The 19,468-nt window shown below is 40.0% G+C and overlaps 1 long non-coding RNA gene across 3 annotated transcripts in view; it reads right to left on the bottom strand.

Moving 5' to 3' along the window:
* Nucleotides 1–19,468, bottom strand: part of LOC129146639 (uncharacterized) — a 114,065-nt gene that overhangs the window by 53,457 nt on the left and 41,140 nt on the right. Inside the window, exons 3-4 of one of the 3 annotated variants that reach the window (XR_008553584.1) lie at nucleotides 11,905–12,044; nucleotides 8,644–8,728 (exon numbers count right to left, since the gene is read on the bottom strand). The exons of 1 other annotated variant lie outside the window; for it this stretch is intronic. This is a non-coding gene — a long non-coding RNA (uncharacterized LOC129146639). Of the gene's footprint in view, nucleotides 1–8,643; nucleotides 8,729–11,904; nucleotides 12,045–19,468 lie in introns of those variants that run through there. One more of the 3 variants, XR_008553585.1, reaches the window with a different exon arrangement.

The following is a 19,468-nucleotide window of genomic DNA, read 5'->3' as shown; positions in this document are numbered from 1 at the left end:
AGTTGAGCAGAACCCATTAATGTCACAGTGATCGGTTACCAATGGAAATAAATAATTCATGATGAAGGGAATTAGTCTAATTAGCAGGCAGTTTGAGTCCTTTGATAAAACTCAGCTCTAATTCCGTGAAGGGCAGGAAGTGCTGTCATCAGTCAGCCCTGAAAAGATTAGCATCTATTATGAATGAGGTTCGACACCCTCGCGAAGTCATGTGTGTCCTGGAGACAAACTTAATATGTTCCAGAATGGGACACAGTTTGTCTCACCAACACATCACGATTCCTACCAGGCTATTGTATGTAATAACAAGCAAAGATCAGCGCCCCATCCTGTCACTCGCTCCGCTGTCCGTCATTCTGACAACTGTGCAAATACATTCTCCATGCAAAGTAGGGAGTGTGCCCTGAATACTTGTAAAATTGCACAAGATGTCAAAGAAAATATGTGTTACTTTCTTACTCACCAAAACAAACACACAGAACCAAATGTCAGTCCTGAAACTGACAGTTTCAAAGATGGTGGGCAATATAGGATGTCAGGCTTAGTGTATACACATTTCATTTTAAAAACTGTTGTCAGTCTCCCGGGAAATTTGCTTCCCTACTTATCTCTCTCTAGATATTGAAGTTACAAGATCAATCATAGGCTTCCAGCTTCTGCAACAGCAGATAAGTGGAGATGAGAGTCCTAAGCAAAGTAGTTGCTGGAATTCCAAACTAATATATGAGAGGAAATAAGAAACAAGGGTTTTATTATTTTGTTTTTTATCACGGCGCACAAATGGCTTGGATTATTGGGACAGCTCAGTTCTAGGAAGATTTGCAGTCTCTGAATCATATGTGGCCTGATGTATCTAAAAGATGTTGACTGTTCCACACTGTGCAAGCCCCATGTTATTTTGCAGCCCACAAGCTGACGCGGCATCAGCTGTGTTTCCATTTTTACTTATGAGCCTTTTGAAATTACATGTTTCCATTTTGCAATTTGATGTAATAATGAAGAAACTCCAAATTTGTAAGTTATTGTATTGCTTGTTTTTATTGTGTAAAATTAATTACTTCATTTATTTATGTCATTAAGAAGGGGGGTACCATTTTGCACATTTTGTCTTTTGCTGTAATAATTAACATGCCAATAACACTACAGACGCCTTGGAAACAAGACGGATCAGCCTGAGAGCCAGAACAGCACATAACATGGCAGCCCTTGTTGTTAGAAGGATTGCTACCCCAAAGTGTGATGAAGAATGTAATGTCACCTGAGTATTAATAATCCTGATGAGCATATACTGACTTGCAGAATCAAGTGGAAATGAGTACACTAAGGCAATACAAGAAGCAGCTTTTATACAAGCAAAATAGTATAGTTCTCAAAAATTGTTATCCAGCTGTCCAAACACAGTTGAAATAAGCATTGATGTTGCAGACTTACCTAGGCTGCACAAACTTGGTGTTGACAACTTACTAAGATTTGAAAAGATATCTTGGTAAATATTTGGTACAGATTTTTATTTTTTATAACTGGCAGTTACTAATGAGGGTTAAATATTTGCTGTATCTTTCCAACGTATCTATAAGCTGGAAAGCTGAATCAGTTTCCCAGCTTGTATTTTATGGATTCAATATCAGAGCTGTTTTTGCAGGGGAGCAGGGAGAAACTACAGATTTACAAAATCTTTAGCATTTGGGGTATCCTTCTGATTATGACTCATTATATACAGGTACATCTATTGAAGATAAGAAATGTTCCTTATTCCTCTTTGTATCTTCCCTGCTACTACCAGTCTTAAGCTGAGAGAAATCAATATTGTTGTTGAAATCAATATTGCTGTTGGTATTGACTGAATGACAACTGAATGAATAAACAGAATCTACTAACCAAATTCTATCACCCAATCCAGTGTTTCTTCATTCCTAGTCTCAGAAAATGGCAAAATAAATGACAGAATGACAGGTCCTCCCTGGTGTCTCAGGGGTTAAAAATCTCAGAATTATCAAGCTATCACCAGCCACTACAGCATGAGTTCAATCCCAGCCAGGAACCTAAACCCACATGGCTCAGCAGACTGTTCCTGTCTCACCCGCTGCTCCCCTTAGCAGTAGATCGACTTGCTCTGCTCCCCACTCTGTCTCTGGTGAATCCTCTCACCTCCCCCCTCCCTGGCACTTCTGGCTTACACCCCAGTTCTTATATGCATAAATAAATAAAATAAATATTTAAAAATAAATAAACAATAGAATGACAACAGTCCACCCCCTATCTTCAAACTCACCTATTACCCAGTCTCATCATGTTGTAATGGTCTGTTTTCAAGTCCTGAATTCAGAGTCCTGTTTTAATAGTGTCAGTCAGTTAAATTTTAGTTGTCCTGCTCAAGGTTCCCTTTGTGTCCAGCTGAGAGTTCTGATCCACAGAGAGGAAAACCTTTCAGCTGAGGCCCCAATCACTCTCAATGCCTCTGTATGGAAAGCCATACAAAACTGGAGGTATTTTGAAAGCGTTATAAAACCAAATATTTTTTCAGAATTCAGAACATTACTGCAAATCTCATGTCCCCTTAGAATTTAGTCCTCTTTAGTCATGTGACGTTTAAGACAGTACTACCCCTTTGTTGCCAGAGAGGAAGGTTCAAACATCATAGGGAAGTCGGCAACTTGAACTCAATAAAAACCACTAATTTAGATTAATTGGGTGAAAAAAGCACCCTGTCTGATAGTGAAAGATATCATTCATATATATATATATGTATGTGTGTATATACATATATATATATACACTATATATATATAAACCCAGTAGCACACATATGAAGTTAGTGTGCCAATAGCTTAGAAGCAATAATTCTCAATTAGTGTTTTTAACTAGGAGGTAGAGTGACAGTTCTAGGCCTCCTTTTCAGAGAAACATGAATCCCCACACAGATGAAATTTGACAAAAATTTTTTTGAGAAATATAAGGTTTTATTTGTCTTCTTAGTATATTTAGGTAGTTATTTCTTGATAGTATATTTCAGTTCCAGCACCTAAAGAAATACTGCACCTAAAGAAATTACTACCAATACTGAGTGATTGAAACCCAAATTGATCAGATTTCAGTTTTATCTCCACTTCTCTATTTCTATAATTTTATTTTGCATCCTGTAATAATTCTTGAATTCACCTTGTTTCATGAAAGGAGAATCCAAAGTGTGAAATACATGTAGTAGGTTCTCATCAGCAAGGAGAGATGGATTGATAGGGGTTTCCAGAACTAATGATTTTCACCATGGCATACAGTGACAAATTTGATTAATTCCCTCCTCAATGTCAATTTTCTCCTTCTCTCTTGCTAACATAACCCTTCCTTTATTTGAGGTTTGAAAATGAACTCTATCTTGGCAGTTTCTCTTGCTACTCATGGCAGCTATACCAAATCATAGCCAGCAGAAGCTTCTGGAAGGAAGTTCTGCAACAATTTTGACAAAGGCTCAATGGTTTCCTCTCTTCACCCTTCGTTTTTTGCCTGGAATACAAAATGACAGATGGAGAGCCAGGACCCATCTGACTGCCACGAGGACAAAAGTTACACACTGAAGATGACAGAGTAGAAATACAGATGGAGGGAGGAAATCACGACACCAGCCCTGAGCTGACTTAGCTCTAGATTTTATATGATATGAGAAAAATGATTCCCCTTGTCTGCTTAAGCTACTGTTTCATTAAGTTTTCTTTTACTTGCAGCTGAACCCACATCCTAATATTCACTCAACCACCCACGATGAAGCTGGATTCCATTGTCTCGCAGACCAGTCCTTCTCAAACTGTGATGTGCATATAAATCACCTGAGAATTTTGTTAAAATATAGGTTTTAATTCAGAAGGCTTAGAATGAGGCTCAAGAGCTTGCATTTCTGTGCTCCCAGGTGAGACAGATTGTGCTGGCCTGCAAATCACTCTTTGAGTAATAAGTTTCCAGAGCATAAATAAATTAAATGCAAATTTCATCCATATGTGATATTTTTTTTTTCCCTGAGAACAGGGCCTATTGTTTTCATCAGATTCTCAAAGGGATCTGTCATCAAAAAGATATAAAACAGATATTGTATGGGATTAATTGACAATAAAAGAAAAGAGCCAAGATAACCACTGGAGTCAATTCCACAAACCCAAGGATGTGGAAAAGAGCAGATAAACAATGAACTGTTTAGTCTATTTGCTCCCAGTCTTTACCTATTACCCAGGTACTACATGTATTTCTTTAGGTGCTGAAACAGAAATATACTATCAAGAAATAACTACCTAAATATACCAAAGAAGACAAAGAAAACCTTTTATTTCTCAAAGAAATTTTGGCCAAATTTCATCTGTGTGGGGATTCATGTTTCTCTGGAAAGGAGGCCTAGAACTGTCACTCTACTTCCTAGTTAAAAACACTGATAGAGAATTAATGCTTCTAAGCCAGTACCTGTACCCTCTACTGTAGCATTATCAAGATAGACTCTTAGAACTATTTCAGAGCTGTGGAATTAAGGGTCAGGCATCATCCTGGCCCAAGCTGGTTCAAAGTAACATGTACAGAGAAGACCCGCTGGACCTAGCCATTCCTCAGTTTCATTAAAATAGTGGCAAAATTAAATCTCCACCCAAGGGATGCACTCAACTGCCATTTTCTGCACATGTGATCCATAAGGAGGCATGATCTGGTCAGGAAACGATACAATCAAGATTCTAAACATTCCACCCTGTCCACCCTTCCCCTCTGTCCCGCAACAACAATCCTATTAAAATCCTAACTCCCTTTAGAAAGGGGAGACAGTATTTGGAGCACCATCCCTCACCCTCCTTACTTGATTCAGGTAATGAAACTCTCTTTGCCACGAATCTTCTATTTGGTCAGTCAAATTGCTAATGTGTGCCACGCAGCTCACCCTCATATTCAGTAACATACCCAGCTGGGTCCCTCTCCTCTACCCTCTCCTGGCGCTGGGAGGAGGACTCTTTGATTCTATCACCTGGGCTCTCTTGTCAGCTGACTCGGCTTGGGTTGGGCCATTGGAGGCACTAGAGAAGCCTGGAGAAGGGTGTCCTGTTTCAGGTTCTGTCTCTGGCAGTAACTATGTTCTCCACGACCACAGCTCCCACGCAGGCTTAGCCCTATTGGGCCCTGACAAAATTGTCCTTCCCTTGCAGCTTCATCCCACGTCATTACATTGCCTGTAAGGGAGGGAGACCTATGACCTCTAAGACTAAAAAAAAAAAAAAAAAAAACCTTGTTTTAGCCTCACTGCCAACTTCTCTTCCATTCATGTCCTGCCTGGATTCACACAAATCCATTTTATGTTCCCTAAATCTTGCCATTTCAAGCCTCTAAGTCTTTTCACTTGCTGCTTTTTCTTCCCAGAAGAGGCCTCTTCCTCCTAGTTATCCAGAAAATTCCGATTTTGCTTAAAATTCTGCCAAATGTCACTCGCAAGGACAGTGAGTTCAGCCATTGTCCATCCTCTGCTTTCAGAACATTCAGCACCTGGTTCCTTCTGCCTGTCACTCAGTATATTGAAACTTGTTTCTAAGTCTGTCTTCTCTGTTTGAGCATAACGAGCAACAGCCTGTTCACCTCCATTCCTGAGCATCTGACACAGGTCAGTACCCTTTAAATATAGGGGGGAGGGAGGGGCGGAGCACCCTTGGGAAAATGTCCTCTGTTTCATGGGCCTATCTTCTTCCTGGATACAAGAGCAACAGCCCCCACCTCCACCTTCCCAGAGCCCCATGTTTGTGTTAGATTTTACATGTGCCCCAGCCTCAGCAAGCTAGGCAGGGCTGAGAATCCATCTGAAAGCACTCCCATAGCCAGACTGACACTTCGACGGGCGAGATGCTGCTCGTGATGAGAAATACAAGATGAGGCATGAAAAAATGCTCTGCACCCATCCATTTTGATCTCTCCCCTAGAAATTCATCAATGACCTATGGTTTTTTGTTATTTCCATAATAATCGTTTTTTTACTTTGGTGTATGTAATATTTATCCTTCATGAGTTCCCTGACCTATAAAATATAAGCTGATGAGAAGAGGGAAAAACTATGGGTATCTTATGTAAATTTATTTAGTATTCATAATGGTGCCCTAAAAGATAGCCAGAGAGGATAAAATAGCTTCTATAATTGCCAGTCGCTCTCCCTCCCTGACAATAACCCAGCGTCTCTATCCTTACTTTGCATACGTCCATGCTTGACCCATATGTGCTGCGCCTTTATGAGCCAAACATAAAAACTCCAGTACTCATCTGCCTCATTCTGTATCTCTTTTGTTTCTCCTCCTGCTTCATCTTCCCTGCAAAATCTCCCACAATAAAGCAATGTGTTGCTGCAGCTCAGGACACACCAAGCAACATTCACGGCTAAATCTGCATTACTTACAGCAAAGCTTTTGTTCATCTTTATGAAGTGTGTGTAAGGGCCCCTAGTGATTCAGACCCTGTTGGTTATGAATCATGTGGCCTTGTATCATTCTTCCTGTTGTGCACAGCAATGTAAGTGACATCTGCCTCAAGGCTAGCTGTCAATATCTTCTTTAGAAACTCTGCGTTAAGCCTGCCACCTCCACATACTCATGGGCAAGCTTCAGATACCCCCGGTTGCCACTGCCTAGAAGGCTTCCTAGCGGGGCTTTCTAACTCTTGTATGGACCATGAGCCACACACACCTCATAAGTCAAGACTGGTGTGTCTATGGGTCTTGCCTCATGCTTATGGCTTAAGTTTAATCTTGGAGGTACACCCATTCCATTTTTCTCCCTCTGAGAGCTAGTAAAAGAGGAAGAGCCATTGCTTTCCAATGCTCTACCACCCTCACTTAATACAATTCCGTTCCAAGAGCATCTTGTCCTGTCCCCTAGGAATTTTTTACTCTTACTATTGATATTTGAAAATAATCTTACTTTGATGTTAACATTGTGTTACAAGAGGAGGGGTTTTCCATTCTAAATGCAGAAAGGAGTGGATTCTGCTGAGGAATTTATTTAAATAGAAAATGATAAAGAGGCTGTCACCCAGCTTCGGATCCTCTACAGCTATTGAAAGGAAGGAGGGTGGAGGTGGCTGTGCGTTCCTTCTCCCTGTGGTGGTTTCCCACTATTTTGAGTTGCCCTGGATGGGATGGCAGCTGCTCTCTGCGCCCCCCCCACCCCACATAGCACTTTTCCCTTTCTCTCTCAATATGATAAATTTCTGATTTTTTTATGGGTTCGTGGACACCCACAGAAAAAAAGACTACATTTCCATTCTTTCTTGAAGGTAAAGATGACCACATGAATAAGTTCTGGCCAACAAGATGCGAATGGACTTGAGGAAGGCAATTTACAGACTAAGCTTTCACAGCCCTAAGAAGGAGCATGTCCTTCCTCTCTCTTCCCCTGGCTGGGCTGTCTCGGATGTGCTGGTGAAGGCAACACACCAGGGAAGGCAGACTAGTAAGAGAGAGGTGCTTGGGAAATTGGCTTCTCTCTACACTTGTTAAATACCACAATGCTTGGGAATTCTCCATAAGAGATCAATTTTGCTGTTTCCTAGCTTTCCAACAATAACCCTCTTTCTTTACTGTCCCTCCTGCTCACCTCTTTATTACCATTGGAAAAATAAGAATTCAAATCCTAATTTTTCAACTCCTTAATATTTTACAGCTTGAGAATCTTTCATTATTATTCCTACATTACAAATGAGAAAACTAAGACAAAGTGACTTATTCCCAGTGTTAGTATTACCATTCACAGGAGGGTGCAGGAAGGATCCAAAGAGCCCAAGAAACAAGGGGCCGCAGGAATGCATTGGCTCTTCACAGTGACATATGGCTGAGTGGACCTTCAGTTGACGGGATACTGCTAGTTACCTATGACATCACTTCCTCAAGGACCACTGAGAATTCCTGGAGATTTTCTTCTTCTTCTTGCTTCTTCCTTGCTTCCAAAGATCAATTTGAGTCATCCTCCACCAAGCAGCTATGTCCTTCAGGGGATGGTGAGAATGGTGGTCTCATTCTCCTTGCTGTTGATGGTTTATTTTTTTTAAGATTTATTTTATTTATTTATGCATACAAGAATGGGGTGTAGGCCAGAGGTGCAGGGGGTGAGAGGATTCACCAGAGACAGAGTGGGGGGCAGAACAGAGGAGCAGTGGGCAAGACAGGAGAGGTCTGCTGCACCATGTGGGTCAGCATCCAGACCAGGGATTGAACTCATGCTGCAGTGGCTGGTGATAGCTTTATAGCACTGAGACTTTAACCCCTATTCAAGGAGGCCCCCTGATGATGGTTTAGACATGATAAAAGCACACAATTCTAACCAGAGATGTTTGGACAGAAAATGCTTTCCTCACTCTTAAGACTGTGAGAGAATACCTCTCCTTTTGTCTCTTCCTCTGATAATGTTGTTCTGTGATGGCTAGAACTGCAGTCACAATGAGGGTGAGGCCTAAAGACAAGGGCAGAGGGCACAACATAAAGACAGAAAGAACCTGCCTCTCTGACCCTCTCATTGAGCCACTGCGTTGCTCCCCCAGAAATGCCTGTTCTTGTCACCTAATAAATGTCTTCACTTTTAATCACTGCAATTTATTATTGTTGTTGTTGCTATTTACAACTGAAACATCTTATTAAATTACATGCTGAATCAGTACCCATCAGATGAATACTGGAGTGGATGATTGTCAAAGGTAGAGTGATCGAGACTTCATCATTTTATAGCTTCATTCTGTTCTGTGAGGATTTAGAGCAAAGGAAGGCAAAGGGAGAAAAAGAGATAGAATGAATACTTGAACTTAGGGCAGCAGAAGTCTGGTTGTTTGCAGTAAGGCTGGATTTAGAAAGTCTTTGCAAAGACACATGGAAAAAGTATGTTCCAACTGTGGTCCAGCTGCTCTGGCGGGGTTGGGGTGCTGATGTGATGTGAATCACACCTCAAGAACCCAGAGCAATGATCTAAACTCCTCTTGGTATTGCTGCTCACTTAATGGGAATTATCTCTTAGAAATAGCCCTGCATTTCACAATCACTAAACTTCATGCCAGCTACTTTGTCTTTCATTCTATAATTAAACAAGATTCCTTTTCTTGGGATTGGAGCTTACAGGAGCTCCATCTTTTGACTAATTCACCTTCAAATCAGTGCTGTGTCTTGATGTATTACAGTGATAGTCTGCACCACGCATGCAATCCATCATAGCAGTCAGCTGTTGCTGGGCTCCCAGGATAGAGAAACTGAGCCAGCTGTTGTTCTGACACATCAGAGCAATGCATCACCCAAGCCTCGGACACCAGTGATCTATTACTCCAAGATGGCACTGTCCAGAATAGAGATAGTCCTGGGGCACTTGGAGCATCCTGCTAACTTGACAGAGACCTACTTGATATTGAGAAAGACTTTTCTAACCCTGAGTGGTTTGAAAGAAACTGGTTTCCCAGACCCAGTTCAGTGGCTTTTATAGGGAGGGCAGTGCATTCACATATATTGTTATGATTGACCAAACTCAGAACATCAATTTCTTAGTAATGTTATTTCTGAAAAAAATCAAGGCCCTACCTAAGATAAATCTTAGGTATCTTAATCTTTGTTGTTGTATTTATACAATTCTTTCGAATCAGCAATGATAGAGGCCACTGGTCCAACAGCAGGGCCCTCGGTTGTATATGTGTAGAGAGGAGCTGTAAAAATATTGATTGCTGGGCCTCCCCGGGGGGAGCAGCGGTTGAGTGCTGGGTTGCGAAGCTGCCCACAGCCTCTGCAATGCCAGTTCGATCCCTGGCCACCAGGCGAGGGTCGCACACAACGCACAGACCTCTCCTGCCGCCCGCTGCTCTACTCAGCAGTGTACTTCGTCAGTCTGCCTGCTCTGCTCTGCTCTCCGCTCTGACTCTGGTGTATTCTCTCACCCTCCCGTGCTTCTGACTGTACCCAGTGCTTGTAAAATAAATAAAATAAAAATCTTAAAAAAAAATATTGATTGCTGAGAATTTACTGAAATCATCCATTTCAATTTGCTCTTTGTACCTCAAGTGAACACTTGCATTAGTATCTGCATTGCCTTAATGCACAAGAGCACAAACGAAGTTATCTGGATCACTGACATTAAATACTTAGGCACGCAGACCTGTCTCTCACCCACATGCTCCCATTTTTCCAGCCTTACCAGGACTGGCCTGTCTGAAGAGGGAATTGACCCAGAAAATGGAAAGATTTCAAAATGACTTATAAACACTCTAAACCATTGTGTCTCAGAGAATTTTCTATCTCGATCATAAAAAGACCAAATATTTATAAGCAATTCATCATTCCTCCAGCATCTTTTAAGGAGCCACCAGTCCAGTGTATTTATTTTCCTGGCCATGACTTTCATGGCACAAAATGGACCCTTCTGAACCTAAATCTCCCCATCTGTGATATGCGTGATTATTCACACTTGTCAGGGCTTTCCACAAAAGAGACTGCCCCACCTAGAATTGGAGGAGGAAGCACAGGCAAGAGAATACTTGTGGAAATGCATTAGTCCGATCCGCTTTTCTTCCCTTTTTACTTGTGGCAAACATATAGGCATAAAATGTACCCTCTTCAACATTTTTAGTGTACAATTCAGTGTACCATTCAGTTCCAAAGGTTGTGCAAATGCCTACCATTCATGTCCAGAACTCTTTTCATCTTTTAGTTAAACTCTGTACGGCCCTTCTCCCCAGCCACTAGAAACCATCATTATACTTGCTGTTTCTATGATATTTGACTACCTAGACCTCAACTAGAGAAAATCTTACAGTAATTTGGCTTTGGTGACTGACTTACTTCACTTAGCACAACCTCTTCAAGCTTCATCCATGTTGTAGCATATGATCACATATCCTTCCTAAGACTTGAGTAATACTGCATTATATATATATATATATTACATATATATCACAATATATATCTCATTTTGCTTACCCTTTCAACTGTCATTGAACATTTGGGATGTTTCCACATTTTAGCTATTGTGAATAATACCTCTATGAATATGGTTATACAAATATCTCTTCCAGATCCTGCTTTCAATTTTTTTAGGTGTATGCTTAGGACTAGAATTGCTGAATTATATGATAGCTCTATTTCTAATTTTTGGGGGACACACCTCTCTGTTTTCCACAGCAGCTGTACCATTTTAATTCCAAGCAATAGTGCATGATAGTTCCAATTTTTCTACATCCTCACTAACACTTGTTATTTTTTGCTTTTTTTTTTTTTTGTAGCCATCTTAATGGGTGTGAGGTGGTATCTTACTGTAGTTTTTTGGTTTTCATTTCCCTAATGATTAGAATTCTTTTTAGGAAAAAAAATTAATTTACATGCAGATAAATGTTAACCAAATGGCACAGAAAAGTTAGATTCAGAAATCCATCATTCTCTACTGGATGGTCTCACTCATAGCAGGAATTTAGAAAACCTAAATAAGGGACCAGGAAAAAGTCTAATTGCAATAATGTAAAAATCAAAATCAACAAGCAACTATAGACCAGAGACACACTACAGTGAGGGGCCAGAGGGAGGAGAAGAGGGATTAGGGCTAGAAAAAGCGGGTGGGAATTATATGGGGAATATTACCAAAATGAAAATGCATACATTATGCAAAAATGAAAAATGATGTAAGAATTATATAAAATAAAATAATTCATTAAAAAAAATCCAGCATTTTCTATGTGACCAAAAGATGATGATGATGATTTTCACTAAGTGGAATACCCAAGATAGAAGTTTTGTCACGTCAATGGAGCTGGAATATATAGTCAGCAATTTTATTTGTGGTTTCATTCTCTCTGTCCCTGACAATTGAAATAAGGTCTCCTTTACTTATACAGGCACAGAATACCTCCCCACTAAAAAAGAAGCATTAAAGTGCAAAAGTACTAACTTACCTTTAGAAAAGCAACGAAAGCTGTATCTACTATATCCAAAGAGTCATTATAGTGACCAATTCATTCCAGTTTGCATGAGAATTTTTTTTTTTTACTATTGCAGTCTTGTGTCCTGGAGAACACTGCAGCAGCTGGTCACCCTGGTGTAGATATTCAGGAACCGATATTTGATGACAGCATAGATAAGCCCAAACCAATCACTCTGTCTAAGCCTTGATTTCTATTTCTTGTAATGCAAATAAGAAATAAAATGCTACATAGAGAAAGATACAACCGGAACTAGGTTAAGAAAAAATAGTTTGTCCTTCATAAAATGCCTTCACTTGGGCTTTAGGAGAGAAGAGAAAGGAATGAAACATATACGCATCAGCTATTTTAGGCACTTAGCCTAATACATTCTCTCTACTCTGAAGTAAATGTTATTAATACTATTTTTTTAAGAGTAGATTGCTGAGATGCAGAGAGGTTAAGTAACTTTGTTAAGGAATCTTGCCCCAAAATAGACCGCTCTGCTGCTTGTAATTCTCTCATCCCTACAAATATGACTGCAGAATGAAGGCTGCTAGAGGGGGAGGCAAGGTGGGCAGAAAACAAAGGGTGTTGGCGCCCCAATAGCCACGGGTAAAGTTATACAAGTGCTTTGATGGTGGGGGTGTTGTGGTAACATGCATCTGGAGGTGTGAACCTAAATCATATATAGTGTTGTAAACCAATGTTACCACAATAAAGAGTAAATAATTTTAAATATATATATTATTATAAAATATATAGTTTTTCTTGCATCAGAAAATGTTAATAGTCTCCAATTAAAAGGCCAAAGTTCCTATAAACAGAATCTGAAGGGGCTGAAAATATTATAAGCTAGCACTTTTCTTATTAACTAGTCATCCTCTAGATATTAAATGAGGAGCAGCTGAAAGCAGGAGCTTGCATGGGCAGGTGCCTCATGTGGATAGGGTGCTGCTGGAAACGGAAGACGTCAAAGATCAGCTTTGCTTCTTAAAATTTATATGAAACCAATACTGAATGTTCTTCTTTCCTCACATAGTAAAAGAACATGAATTAGACAAGGAATCGAATTCCGCCTGTAGCGTTAGGGCCAAGCCCTGAGAGATTTTGGCCAGCCTCAATTCCTCAACCTTGGCAGGAGTGGGGTGGGCCAAATAACAGCTGTGAACTCTTGTTTCCGTTTAAAGCTGCCTAGTTCTATAGCAATGTACTAGGATTTCTCAGAGGCCAGTTTTCTAGTTCTCACCTCATCTTAAAAGTCAGTGGGCTAGATATAATTTGCAAGCTGTAATTTGGGGCAAGTTCTGTGGTCTCTTTAAATCGTGTTATGCTTACCTTGTAAAATAACTATAAATCGACTGGTAGTTTTGCCAGGAGCATTAAATGACAGGGCATATGATGTATCACCCAAATTATAAATGTGAAGGCTCTGTCAGCTACAGAGCTGTAAGTCAGCCTCTCAGGAAGTGCTTTCCAGCTATTCCTGGCAGGCTCCCAGGCTACAGTCTCTCCTGAGTATGGAACAGGCCCATGGGAGTCCCCCACCTCAGCCTTCCTATGTGGCCTCTCCTCTAATATCTCAGTTGCCCACCACCCTGCTGCCCATGGCTAATGGTTGTGAGAACTACTTCCACTCTGATCACAGGGGGAGAAGAATGGTTCTCTCCTTTGACACTTCCACTCCAATTTCTGGGCAACTCTTCCCTAACAGGTTGGGGCACTGCAGAGACTGGGCCATAGTTTTAGTCTGGGCTAAATTTATGAAAACTCTTATCAAAAGGGAAGTTTCCAACCAGGGAACATGAAAATGTACCTGAGATGTAACCTGGGGTCTCTTACAGCCCCCCTTATCACTTTGTCCCCAACTAGATTCCCAATCTATTCCTAAGGCTAGAAAACTCCAGACCTCTTCCTGCCTTTAGGTTTGGAGCAAGTTGACCCCTGGCCTTCTAAAGAGGAAGAGATCTATCTCCTCCCTCCCCCTCCCCACTTGTAACCTGAGATCTACCCTCTCTTTACCTGTTTAGCCTCTTACCAGATGAGGAAACATTCCCTTAAGGGGAAATGCCTTCCACAGACACAGGGTTGTGGCCTAGCCCTGTGCTACAACCACCTCTTTCCAAAGTCCAGGTCAATTGGTTCTCTGACACTCAACAGCTGAGCACACACCTTGCTTGTTCCAGTTCCTTTTGGTTTTTTTCTCTTCAAATAATTTCTTTGATATTTAGTTAAAATTTCACCATATGTATAAACCGTGACCCAACATCAGTGTGACATATACACCTTCCTTCTCTTTACCCATAGCTAAAACATGTCTCTCTCCTAGTACATCAATTCTAGAGAATACTGCAGTCTTAGAACCTGGACCCAACAGGCATCTCTCCCACAAGGGACCTTCAGAAGAGTCACCGAGCTCACCCAGGGCTCCCACAAGCTGTGTGGCCTCCCCTTCAATCCAGACCACACATTGGTATCCATGCCCACGAAGTAGGCCACACTCCACCTTCACCCCTCAGACCCCTCTGACATTTTCTAGCTCCAACCACTTTCTGTTCATGGTCTGAGCACAATGTGCAAGAAGAGGCGCATGTGTCTTCTGTATTAAAATACTCCAAATTTGATCTTAAGTAAAAATAACCTTCAATTTAAAGCTAACCACTCCACTTTTGTGTGGGACCAAGACAAGAATAGTCATAGTCAGAGAGAGAAAGCAGAGCAGTAGCTATAGGGGCTGAGGGGGAGGAAAAGGCAGTTGTTATCTAGTACACGTGGAGTTTTAGTTTGTGAAGATGGAAAAGTTCTGTGGATGAACAGTGCTGATGGTTGTACAGCAACGCAAAGGTACTTAATGCCACTCAACTAGACACTTAATGTGGTTAAAATGATAAATTATATAAAATGTATGTTTTACCACAAAAAATTAATCTATCATAGAAGAAAAACCTCAGATGTTTCTTGAGATTTTGCTATGGACACAATGCTGTGTTCTCCCAAAATTCATATGTTGGAATCTAACCCCTAGCGTGTGGTATTAGAAAGTGTGGCCTGTGGGAGGTGATTAAGGTCGTGAGGATGGAAACCTCAGGGATGGAATTAGTGCCCTTATAATAGAGACCCCAGATGGTTCCCTTATCCCTTCCACCCCTTCCATATGTGAGAGCATATGGGGAGATGAATCAGAAGCTGAGTGTCCCCAGACAGGGAATTTGCCAGAGCCTTAACCTTGGACTTGTCAGCCTCCATAACTGTGAGAAGTAAATCTATGTTGATAAAGCCTTCCAGTCTATGGTACTTTATTATAGCTGCTGAACAGACTGGGACAGACTCACTCCCTGACTAATTTTAATGAGTAGCCACACTAACTCTGAATCCTCAGTGGAAGGAACCAACACAATTCCTATTCTGGAGGAGATTAAAATCTGGCACAGAGTGAATACTCACTTGCAAAACAGATGAGAAAATTCAAACAGGGAAAAGAGGGCACACATCCTGAATTGTGAGGTCCTTCCAACACTGCAAGTGGACGGAGCACAGAGGAGGCAAAGACAGTCTTACATATGTTCACAGGCGAATGGTTTCAATATCAGAACACAAAAGAGCCCTCAGCTCTCCTTACACTTCTCTCCAGGAGACAGTGCAGTGTGATTGAAGAACTTGGCATCCAGCTGTCTAGGTTAAATGCCAGTTGTGCATACTTGAGCCATTAAGTCTCTCTGTGCCTCAGTTTCCCCATTTTTTGTGGGAAAAAGAATATTAACTATCTCATACAAGAGACTAATCTGACTTTCCACAGAACAAGTAGTAAATGCTATCGTGTGTTATTCCTGGCTACCACTCCACCCCTTTCCAAAATCAAGTTAAACTTGATGTTTAGTGTTATAAATCTGCTTTATTAAGTTTCTTTATTTTTTTTTTTGGACTATCAAACTTTCTCCCTGAGCAGTGGCTTTGCCAGATTTACAGATCAAAAGACTTTACACTCCTTGTGGTTACTTTGAAAATTTCCTAGAAAATCTTTTTTTCAGCCAAAGAAATTTTGACATACAAAGAGTAGCATTAATATGCAAATCAGCATACTGTAAAATTCATTTTGGTGCCTCAGAGGCAGTATTTTTATAAATACAGAAACATAATTATGCATCCTCTAGAGGACTAAAAATAATTATACAAATTTACAACAAAGCCCAAGGCTGTGTTTCCTTTTAACTGACTGTTTTTAATATCATTTAAATCTTGTTAGAACTTAATTACCAAATCTCTCTTGTAATAATTCAGGTGGAAGATTTAAAGTCTAAACTTGCCATTCAGAAAATAGAACCTCGTCAGAGAAACAAAGACATGGAGGCACTGATCACCCAAATAGGGTGACAGAAGAAACCGTCCGGATGGAGCCTAGAGTGGCCCCAGAGCAGGGGGCCACTCAGGGAAAACATTAATGTTAATATGTGAGCCATGCTAATTTTTTTAACCTACAGTTTCTTGGAAGGACAAGATTATATGTTTTGATCATTATGGATTATAAAACCAATTATCCATTTCTACATTTTCTTTCATTTCCCTCTATATTTCTCCTTATGTTTTTCAAATTAAGGTAAGTATAATTTAGGGGCAGCATTTTTTATGGATATGTAATTATCTTTTCCAAAGTGTGTAAATGTGTGTGTGAGTGTGTGTGTGTGTGTGATATCCCTGTAGCCTGGTTCATGTTAGCGCAGTGAAAAACAACAAGCAAAGTCATGAACAAGGGTCCAGCTTATGCTCCGTCTTAAAGCAATTATCTATTAGCACTTAGAGAAAATGGGTCCCTTGTTATGAAAAGAAAAAAAAACCATAAGAATCTCAAACACTTAAAATTCAAGCACATTTTCATGTACTACTAGTTAATAATAGTTTCTAGGACTTAAGAGTTCTCTGGAAAATTATTAGTCAGCTTATGCTATAAAGGATAATAATTTGTACGTATGATATTTCTGACATAGATTGTTATCCATTATGGAAGAAGCTGACCAATTAATTCTCCAAGAATCTGTAGCAATCTCATATATGGGATGTCAACACAATGTTACAATTCAGTTACTAGTCACTAAAAAATATCAATCAGTGAAAAAAATATTAATCAAAATGATTGTTTGACAGCATTTAGACCAATCAACCAGTTGGTTGAAACTCTCATTTTTCATTTGTTTTGGCTTTGCCTAGATCTATTAATGTGCATATATATGTGCTTATGGCATATGGAGTCTTCTTCTGTTTCAATGACTTTAATCCCATGGGAAGTTATATGACAGTAGAACTTTTTATATGTAATGTACTTGATGGAATTGGGAGAGTAAAGGCTCAGCTATTGTTTCTTGGGTTTATAGCCTCTTTTTACCACCTCCTTTGAATGGATCTAAGAGAAGTGACGCTTTCACAGAGGGAGCTGGAATGAAGTTCTCCACTGAAAGGACAGATTTTTGTAATCTAATCCATCTTCTTTCATTGACATGTGATGCTTTGAAGAGTTATCTCCATTTTTCTATGTCCTTCTCTTAAAATTATGTTATTACCTGAATTCAGGTCATATATAAAACCACTGATTATTTTTGGAAATTCCAGTCTTGATGTGCTTAAATTTCCTAGCCATCTATTGGCTGACATTTGTCATTGATCCAAGTATGACCTAAAGTAAATAAACTGATCTGTATAGATTACTTATATGAAAGAGGTATATCTAACACTAAGGGGAAGCCAAAAGACCGCATCAATTTCCACAGCATCTCTAAAGTTGCATATAACTGTTAAGTTCAGCTTGATCATAGAAGAAATCTCATTTAATGATGGCAAAGTATTATTCAAAATTTTAAGACTAGATATATTGTCTTGAAAATGGAGAAACCCAAAACATCTTCCTGGAGATACATATCAGCCTTGCAGCCTGTGACCATCTTTCTTTTTGGCCTGTCTGGGAAATCATCCGTGATATCTGCCCATTGTACATGTCTACTGCATCTGCCAGCTAATGTTTAGTAACAAGGGCTGTTTGTTCTTCTTAATAATTTGAACTTTCCCCATTTGTGTTTACCTTCGCATCCAAACTAGAATAACTCTGCTCTGAGTCAATTCTTCAAATTCATTATGGCCACACGAGGGAAGGGAGAGAGGACCTGCATCCAAACCACCAGGCAGGAAACAATGGGAACAGGCAGTGATCCAAGAGGCTTGGCATGATTTTCAGGAGGAAGCCAGCTCTGATTAATGCTATCAAAATGCTTGTCTTTCCTTTGATTGGTATTCCAGACCCTTCTTACAATTATGGATGCTGGTGACAACTATCATCAACTCTTTTCACGGCTGGCTGTTAGGGAGTGAGGTGGCATGGACTTCACCAGAATATTTGCACACCTGCCTCAATTTAACCTAAAATCCATTATTTTGCAAACAAAATATATAAACTGAACATAGCAATCATCGTTTCCCTTATTCTTTTATCAAAATCTCTGCAGTTCATGGTCAGGGGGAAATCTGTGCCTGGCCCACCACAGGAATAGTGTACAAATGACAGTGTGGAAGGTGAGGTTCTTTGGGATATGAAATCTGGCAAATTAAAGATGTCATTGGGATGGAGGACTACAAGAGCTTTAGTGGAACTACATTGTGGAAAAACAAACAAAAATGTATAATGATGATACATCATTAATTTTTTTTAAGATGTGGTTGGAAATAGCTTTGTTTGTCCTGTAGTGGAGACATTACAGCAGGCTAACAACAGGCAGGGGTAAAGTTTTCTAGGCTGTTCATGTTCAGCCACAAGAATCTGAAGATGACCTAGCCCAGAAAAGCCAGTCCTGGATACATAGACGTGACTATAAACACTTGGCAGAGAATGCATTTGGCTGGGGTGTGTGTGTGTGTGTGTGTGTGTGTGTGTGTGTTTGATAAAAAGTCTGAATAGGTTTGTACTCTCATGTAATACCATTAGTCTAGTTAAAATAATTACCAAGCCTAACCTCTGTGTACCTTCTCATTTAAACAAGACTGAACTGAAGATTTTCTTATTTTCCGGCTTCTGACACCTATTGAACTAAAATGTTCAGCCTTCCTGTCTTCTTGGGACAAAATCCCAATTACTAGGAGGCAGAAAAATCACAGAGAGAGAAAGTACATTTACAAATGCTCTCTTAGAGAAACTCAAGTTATTTTCTCTTCCATAATATATAGACTTAGTAAGGACATTTATGCAACTGCTTTTTAAAAGGCAGATATTCTTAAAAATAAGTCACATTTCAAAAGATTTGTTTACTCTAAAGAGTATTTTTGTTAAGTAGTAGTTAAATAAGTACATAGAATAAAGGAACAACCTCTCTTTTCCTCCCTAGTCAGGGCAGAGTTGTGCACCAAAAAATTCTTGTTGGGTGAATGAGTAATGAATGAATGAATGAATAAATAAATAAATAAATATAGCAAAAATAAACGTTGCCGGATAATGTTCTATGAGGGTTGTCACAAATGCCTTGATCACCGGGGCAGTCTGATCTTGATAGGACACACGAGGTCTACCTCATCCTGACACCAG

This window comes from Talpa occidentalis, unplaced genomic scaffold, assembly GCF_014898055.3.
Source record: "Talpa occidentalis isolate TD23 unplaced genomic scaffold, MPIMG_talOcc4v2.1 talOcc4.3, whole genome shotgun sequence".
In the NCBI taxonomy this organism is placed as follows: Eukaryota; Metazoa; Chordata; class Mammalia; order Eulipotyphla; family Talpidae; genus Talpa; species Talpa occidentalis.
Note: the sequence above shows the minus strand (reverse complement) of the source record. Positions and strands in the feature narration are given on the sequence as shown.